The sequence below is a fragment of the Peromyscus eremicus genome, chromosome 2 (genome assembly GCF_949786415.1).
Source record: "Peromyscus eremicus chromosome 2, PerEre_H2_v1, whole genome shotgun sequence".
NCBI classification, from domain to species: domain Eukaryota; kingdom Metazoa; phylum Chordata; class Mammalia; order Rodentia; family Cricetidae; genus Peromyscus; species Peromyscus eremicus.
The window spans coordinates 74,786,118-74,794,320 of record NC_081417.1 but is presented as its reverse complement, the minus strand read 5'-3'; the positions used below and the strand labels follow the sequence as shown (position 1 = coordinate 74,794,320).

The window sequence follows — 8,203 nt, the reverse complement described above, 5'->3', positions numbered from 1 at the left end:
GGGTATGTGCCGACACAGCCAGGAACAGTATATGCTCCTTATGCAGGGAACATCGAAAACATGTCTTCCTCTGCTAATATCAGCTGTAGCTGGATCGACTAATAGGAAGACGTTCAGAACTATTGACAATGCAGTCAGTCCTTCGGAGCAGCAAACCCCACTCTACCAGCCTGCTCTGGCAGCCACAGACTCCTTAAGCTGGGATGGCTTTGGCTGATGGCTGCAGTTCCCCATCTCCCCTCTTTCTCTGATACTAGGGTTACTACAGAAGCCTCCCTACCTGGTTATTGAGTAAGCATCACGTGAGGTCAGATATTTGAAAGCTTTTGGTAAACAGTAGCTGTTTGCAAAGCTGTCCGCATATAAACAATCCAAATTACTTATGGTAAATCTGTAAGACAAATAAGGGAAAACCAAGAATAGCCCATCTCTCTGCCTCAGCAGGCAGAAGCAGAAATTTCCATTAAAAAACCCCCAGAGTCTCAATGCCTTCTAAGAATGGAAGGAGCCAGAGGGAGGGTTCTAGATCCCAGTCTAGCTTTGGGGTTTTGCCTAACTGCTTTGAAAGTTGAGATTTGAAGCTCACCTGCCTCACTTGATAGTGACAGCTTAGATAATCTTAGGCAACTTATTCAATCTTTCCAAGTTTCTCAGTTGATTGAGTAGTTGCCTGGCATGCATAAAGCCCTGGGTTCAATCTCTAGTACTGAATTAAAGTAGACGTGGTAATCCCAGCACTTAAGAGGTGAGGTCAAGGGCACCAGGAGTTCAAGGTCACAGCAAGAATCATAGCAAGTTCCAGGCCAGCCTGGGCCACATGAGATACTCTCAGTAATTGCAATAATAACAACAACAATAATAATAATAACCACACCTACCTCACTAAAGTTATGTTAATGCTAATGTACTTAAAACAGTTTATCCAAAGCCTGGCTCAGCGCATGGCTAAACATGGTAGCTGTGTTTTCAGTAGGGAAGTCAACTTGAGGACAGAAATGAGTGAAGGTAATAACTAGCAAATGACTTCTCCTTTGCCATGGCTTTTTCTCCCCAAAGGAACTCCGTGCCATGTACACATCTAGATGAGAACCGGAACACTGAGAGAAAGATGAGTGCGTTAGTTCTGCTGGGGGATCCAGAAAGATGGCTCCTCCTTCGCCTCCAATCAGATGTGGTTCTCACGTGTGTACCAGTTTTATTTTCTTGATAGAAGAAGTAAAGGCTTGGCAGGCAAGATGGCGCATCAGGTAATGGCAGCTGCTGGCAAGGCTGGCATCCTGCATTCAACCCCCACATCCACACGGTGAGGGAGAGAATGACTCCTGTAGGCTGTCCTCCGCACTCCTCTCGAGAACCATAGCAAGTACGCATTCCTGTGCATGCACACAAACAAATAATAAATAAATAAATAAATAAATAAATAAATAAATAAATGTAATTAAGAAATAATAAAAAGGGTGCCATAGTGGTGCATGCTTCTAGTCTCAGCACTTGGGAGACTGAGACGGGAGAATCTCCCTTGTGAGTTCAAGGCCAGCCTAGGCTACATAGAGAGACCTTGTCTCCAACAAAAGAAAAGGAAGGCAAGATTGAAGTGCAGGAGGAGGAGGAGAAGAAGCAAGCACGATGTGGTGGCTCGTACCTGTAATCCTGTAATTCTAGCACTTCTGAGTCAGAGGCAAGAACGCAGCAAATTTGAGGCCAGCCTAGACTACAGATGACATAGTGAAATCCAGGCTAGCCTGGGAAACACAGTGAGACCCTGTGTCAAAAGAAAAGCAAGAAACTGGGTACTGGAGAGATGGCTCAGCAGTTAAGAGCACTGGCTGCTCTTCCAGAGGACCCAGGTTCAATTCCCAGCACCCATATGGCAGCTCAAAACTGTCTGTAACTCCAGTTCCAGGGGATCCGACACCTTCACACAGACATACATGCAGGAAAAACACCAATGCACATAAAATGAAAAAAAAAAAGAAAGATTTATTTAAAAAAAAGAAAAGAAAAGAAAAGAAAGACAACAAACTACAGAAAAAACAAGCTTTGGTCTAAAATGTAGCATCAATTGACCTTAAAGGCCTAGCAATCTCAGGCAGGTGGAAACAGACACACATAATTTGCAGAATGACCAAAAAGATATTCAAGTGACAGATCCCTAGTGCATCCAAGAAGAAACAAAAACAACCAAATCTATGCTCCTTTCTGGGCCCGAGAACACCTCCACAAGTATCACAGATGCTCCGGATAGCAGGACTTCCTCCCTCTCCAGAAGATGCTCTGGATAGCAGGACTTCCTCCCTCTCCAGAAGATGCTCTGGATAGCAGGACTTCCTCCCTCTCCAGAAGATGCTCTGGATAGCAGGACTTCCTCCCTCTCCAGAAGCCACCTCTACTGCCACCTGGGCAGGCCTTGTGCTGGCCGCTGGCCTTCAGGTTCTTTGCACTCTTTTATCAATTACTTCCTCAGTCTCTTCTTGGCACTGGCTCCTTCCAGCGCCCTTATCAACCTACTACATTTTCATTTCCATGTCTTCAGAGCATGTACATGCTACCTCAAACAGCCTAGTTTATTCCCAGGCTTGCTGTGTGAAGACGAGCACATCCAACAAGGGACCCGTTCTTCCCCAAGGGCCCCTCTGTCTCCAGCCATCTCTGGAGTGACAAATCATTTCGAAGGACCCGAGTAAAATGAGGACATGGCTATATGAATACAGGCCACGCTGGTCCCAGCTCCCAACTGATGGAAATAGGCGTGCTCTCTAACCTTATGGGGTAAACTTGACCAGAACGGGAACTACAAACACAAAGCAGGATGAATTCTAGAGAAATAGCTAGCTTGCCTAAGCACAGCGTGGGCAGTTCAGAGATAGCCTGGCCAGAATGGAGACTTCCGCATGCAGCTGGCAAGGTTGAACCCTGGGGAACGGGTAACAGCACCTCTCCTTAGCAATGGGCCCGCTCTTAAAATGGCTGCCACTTGAGAGCTTGCCTTAGGAGTGACATGTTACCCAGGAAAGCCTAGAGAAGTGATTTCTAGAAACAGTAGCAGCTGTTCTAGAACACAACTGGATTCATCTTTTGACCCCATCCTTTCACTTTAAGGACAACACACACACACATACACACACACACACACACACATACACACACACACACACACACACACACACACACACACACACACGTCTGGCTGCTATTCACCTCATTTTCTTCATTTGCAATCTAGGGAACTTGATAGAAGCCAGTCTTTCACTGTGCAAATTCTGATCTATTGAATGGCCAAAAGCCAGGTGTGGTGGTTCCACTGCTGTTATCTCAGCCCTTGGGAAGCTGAGGCTAGAAGATTTCCACAAGTTCAAAGTCAGCTTGGTCTTCATAGTGAGTTCAAGGTCAACCAGGTCTGCAAAGGGAAACTCTGTCTCAAAATTAATCATCAGCATCATTATCAAATCAAATAAACAGTGCATTCCAGCCAATGTTCTTAAAAGTGAAATAGGTTAACATAGAATATAAAGTTTCAGGGCATTTGCCACTGTATTGTGAAACTTACTTTGTCTGCAGGACAAGCCCCAAACTTACTAGTTACATAGGTTTTACCAGGTTCCTAAGCCAGATAGACCAATCCATAGGTCAGTAGTGTTCCTTACCCAGTTGCCTCTTTCCCATTGTTTGCCTGAGGACCAATCCCGGTTCCAAGTGAACTGCAATTTGGCTCAGCTCACTAACTGTGGACACAGTGACCTAGAAAAAGGAGCCGCTCGGTGCTACATTTATTGTCTAGCATGACATCAGCCAGAAAGCGTTGCAAAAATAATAATATTATGATCATTGAGGGAAGAAGGCCTGTTACATGCCAGATTCTGTGCTCAGTGTCTTGGGCACACTAGGATCTGTTCTCACAACAAGGTGTATGTTATTCAAGGTGTATGTTAGCATTTTTTTTTCCAAATAGGAAAGGGAGACACAGAATGGAGAAAGGGGTCAAGGTGGCCCTGGAGTCCCTATCAGTCCATCTTTGCAGTCCTTTCTATGACATGCTTTTTCCACTTTATAACAAAGTAGCTTTGAACTAGCAGTTCATCCCATCTGCTGGGAACCCAGTGGGAGCTGCATTAGCCAGCCAGACATCTCTCCCTGACTCTGACCCACACTGGCTAAAACCCAGTTGGTTTATATTTCTAAGGAAGCGATCAAACTACCCTTCTCAAAGCTGGTGGGGGAGGGGGTGTTCCAGAAGGCCTGAATTAAGCTGAGAGGTCTAATTTGGGGACATTCTTAATACACAAAATTTCTTCCAGAACATTTGGTCCTTGGAGATTTCCCCCAAATTGCCAACGATTAGACAGAAAATTCCATCTCCTTCTCCCTGGTTGCCTCACAGTACCCATCGCTCGCTCCCCCATACGTTAGCTCCGAGTTTATTTCCTTAGCTGCTTGAGTGCTCCCTCATTTGCATATGTGACTGACTGTCATTGATTCACTGGTGAAGCCACATCTGGACAATTCCATCGGTTAGGAACCTGTTCCTTGTCCCCAGGAAGAGAAGAGAAAGAAGTTCAGGAATCAGCTCTCCTGTTGGAGAATTCTGAGTTTTTAAAGTCACCATCCAGATTACAACATCACCACTTCCCCACAGTTCCAAGGAAATTAGTCAGGGCTTAAATTAAACTTTAACCTTGTTTCAAATTAAAAATACAATTTAGCACATTTGTTTCGTATGTTCTTACTTCCTAGCCTTAAAAAAAAAAAGCTTCTAACAGCTCCTTGACCTGCGAGCTTCAAACCCTGCTGAATATTCTTCCATTGTCTTATTCACTTCCACTCTCGAATTCACACAGAGGCCCTTCTGCATTTACCTCCTTAGTGCTAGCAGAGCCTGCCTGGATGGTCCCACCCAGCCTTCTGATTTTAAATATGCTTGTTTGTTTGTCTGAGACAGGGTCTCACGTAGCTCAGCCTGGCCTCGAACTCATTGTGTAGCTGAGGACTTTGAACTTCTGATTCTTCTGTCTTGAGTTCTGAGACCACAAGGATATGCTACCAAGTGCAGCTTATGAGGTGCTGGCTATTAAACCCAGGGCTTCATGCCTATGAGGCAAGAATGCTACCAGCTGATCTGCAGCACCGGCCCTGAATTACTTAAGAGATTTTTTTTTTTCCAATTCTGGAACTATGACTCAGGGCCACCACATGCTAGACAAGTGCCCTACCACTGAGCCACATTTAGTGGCACTTTTTACTGAAGTACAGTACTCATGTACACATCTGCACATGTCTGTTTGAGTATCCACAACAAAGACTGGGTCCTGGTTTAGTCTCAAACTCAGAACAACCTTCCTACCTCAGTATCTTAATGCCTGATATCCTTGAAAAAAGCTGCACCTAGCTGTTTTTCCAGGATTTTTATTTATTTTTTAATTATGTATATATGGGGGTGGGATATGTGCACGTGAGTGCTCTGGCTGTGTGAGTAGCCTGATGTGGATTCTACTTGGGAACCGAACTCTGGTCCCCTGCAAGAAGAATATGTGTTCTTAATCAATGAGCCATCCTCCTAGCCCCAACCAGGCAATCTTGGAGGTGTTTGTAGGCAGCGACAAGCTGATTCTAAACTTTATATGAAAGTATGAAGGATGAAAAGAACCAAGCTGGAGCTCCCACGATACCCCACATCCCAGAGTGGCAGAACTATAACAGTGTGGATTCAGCACAGACTGCAGACTAGAAGAGAATCTGCAGATTCACAAGCACACTCCAACACTTCAGCTCAGAAAGAAAGGGGGCTGCTTCCAATACATGGGGCCAGAGCAACTGGACACAGACACTTTAAAAAAAATTAAGAGAATACATTAAAACTAATTCCAGATGACTTTATGCTAAAAGATTAAAAGCATTTTACATTTTACAAGTATATTACAATATACATGTACATATACACATACAATGTATGTGCACACTCATGGTATATGCATAGGAGAATAAGACAGTATAAGTCAAGTTTCCTGATGAGGACAAGAATGACTAGCCACTGAACGCATCAAACCGATAAGCGGGACAACTTCGAAACCAAGAACTGACAACCAGCCAGATGGCTCAGTCATAAAGACACTTGCCATCCAGCCCGATGACCTGAGTTCCATCCCCAGGACTCACATGATGCACGCAGAGAAATGACTCGAAGAGCTGCCCTCTGACCTCCTCTTGCACACCATGGTACAAGCACACACACACACACACACACACACACACACACACACACACACACAGGTGGCCCACCATATCAGCAGATTCCCCATATGTGGATCATGAATCACAAACAGCCCAGCAATTTGTTTTTTAAGACAACATCTCATGTAGCTCTGAGAGGCCTTAAACTCCTGATCCTTCTCCTCCAGCATTATACACATACATATGGGAGAGAAAGAGGACAGAGTGAGGGGAAGGCCTGTATGGGGCCTTGTCTGAGCCACAGCATGTGTGTGGAGGTGTCACCTTTACATGGTTTACAGGGACTGAACTCAAGCTGCCAGCTTTGCACTGCACGAGCCACCTTATGGGCCGAGAGATTTGTTTGTTTGTTTGTTTGTTTTGGTTTTGTTTTTCGAGACAGGGTTTCTCTGTGTAGCTTTGCGCCTTTCCTGGAACTCACTTGGTAGTCCAGGTTGGCCTCAAACTCACAGAGATCCGCCTGGCTCTGCCTCCCGAGTGCTGGGATTAAAGGCGTGCGCCACCACCGCCCGGCGAGATTTTTTTTTTTTTTAAAGGATGTCTCTGAGCTACTTAAATACAGACTTTTTCTCATTGCTACTTCCTAAGTTACACAGTGTAGTAACTATCTAACATTTACACTGCGCAGAGTATTATAGGTAAGCTGGGGGAGGGGAGATGACAGAAAGCACAAAGGAAGGTGTGCTAGAAATATGCAAATTCTGCATGTTTTCTGCAGCGGCGTGGAGCATCCACAGATTTCTTCATTTTGCATGATTTTGAGTCCAATCCCCTATAGACACATAGGCACAACGGTATACTCAAATGACCAGTAAACACCTGAAAAGGGGCGCAAGGGAAATTCAAATTAAGCCCACCCTCAGACCTTGCACAACAAAGGGCTCAGCTTTCATTCCTGCCTGGAGAACGAGTGTTTGTTCGTCTACTGGATTTTTTTTTGGGGGGGTGGGAGGGTTGAGACAGGATTTCTCTGTATAGTTTTGGTGCCTGTCCTGGATCTCTCTCTGTAGACCAGGCTGGCCTTGAACTCAAAAAGATCCACCTGGCTCTGCCTCCCGAATGCTGGAATTAAAGGCATGCGCCACCCAGCCATCTACTGGAATTTTTATTGTTTGGTTGAATTTTTTGGTTTTTTGTTTGTTTGTTTAGGGTTTCCGTTGCTTTTTTTTTTTGAGACAGGGTCTCTCTACACAGTCCTTGCTGTCCTGGACTCGCATTGTAGACCAGATTGGCTTCAACCTCATAGAGATCTGCCTGCCTCTGCCTCCCAAATGCTAGGATTAAAAGTGTGTGCCACCATGCCTAGTTTACCCAGTTTTGGTTTTGAGGTTTGTTTTTGTGGGGGAGGGGGGTTATTCTATGTTTTTATTTTTGTTTTTGAGACAGGGTCTCATGTAGTCCAGGCTAGAATTCACCATATGGTCAAGAATGACCTTGAACTTCTGGTCTTCATGCCTCCACTTCCCAAGTGAGCGCTGGAATTACAAGTCTTTGCCACAACACCATGTTTATGTGGTGCTGGGAACTGAACCCAGGGCTGCTTCCTGCCTGCTACGAATGAGCGACACCCACAGCCCATGGTTTCCCTTGTAATATTAGGATTATTGAAGTTCAGAAAGTAATCTGCTCACATTTTTCCTTTGTCCAGGTCCAAGGAAGCGTGAGGTGGTGGCCCAGAAGCTTCCAAGGCTGTCACCACCCTGCTTATGTGTTTGGAGCTGAAGGCAGTAATGGCTTTCTCCGTCCGCAACAGAAACTTCTCTTTATTTCTTTGTCTTCTGTCTGTTCCTTTCCCCAGACATGAAACACTCCCATTTCTCTGCTTGGCATTTTGCTAACGTCTGAATACACCCTTGGGAATAAGGCTGAGCTCCGACCAGGCTGGAGAAACAAACAGGCGCACACAGCAAACAACATGTGTTTCCAATCGCATCCGAAGACCCGACGCTTTCTGCCTATTCTAAAATGCGTCCCCAGA

The 8,203-nt window shown here is 45.2% G+C and overlaps 1 long non-coding RNA gene across 3 annotated transcripts in view; it reads right to left on the bottom strand.

Annotated features, from left to right (window-relative positions):
* Positions 1-888: 888 nt before the first annotated feature.
* Positions 889-8,203, bottom strand: part of LOC131903662 (uncharacterized) — a 33,866-nt gene continuing 26,551 nt past the window's right edge. For 2 of the 3 annotated variants that reach the window (XR_009377558.1, XR_009377559.1), the window contains 2 exons: positions 3,199-3,397; positions 889-1,373 (listed from right to left, as the gene is read on the bottom strand). This is a non-coding gene — a long non-coding RNA (uncharacterized LOC131903662). Of the gene's footprint in view, positions 1,374-3,198; positions 3,398-7,856; positions 8,107-8,203 lie in introns of all 3 variants that reach the window. The other variant, XR_009377560.1, reaches the window with a different exon arrangement.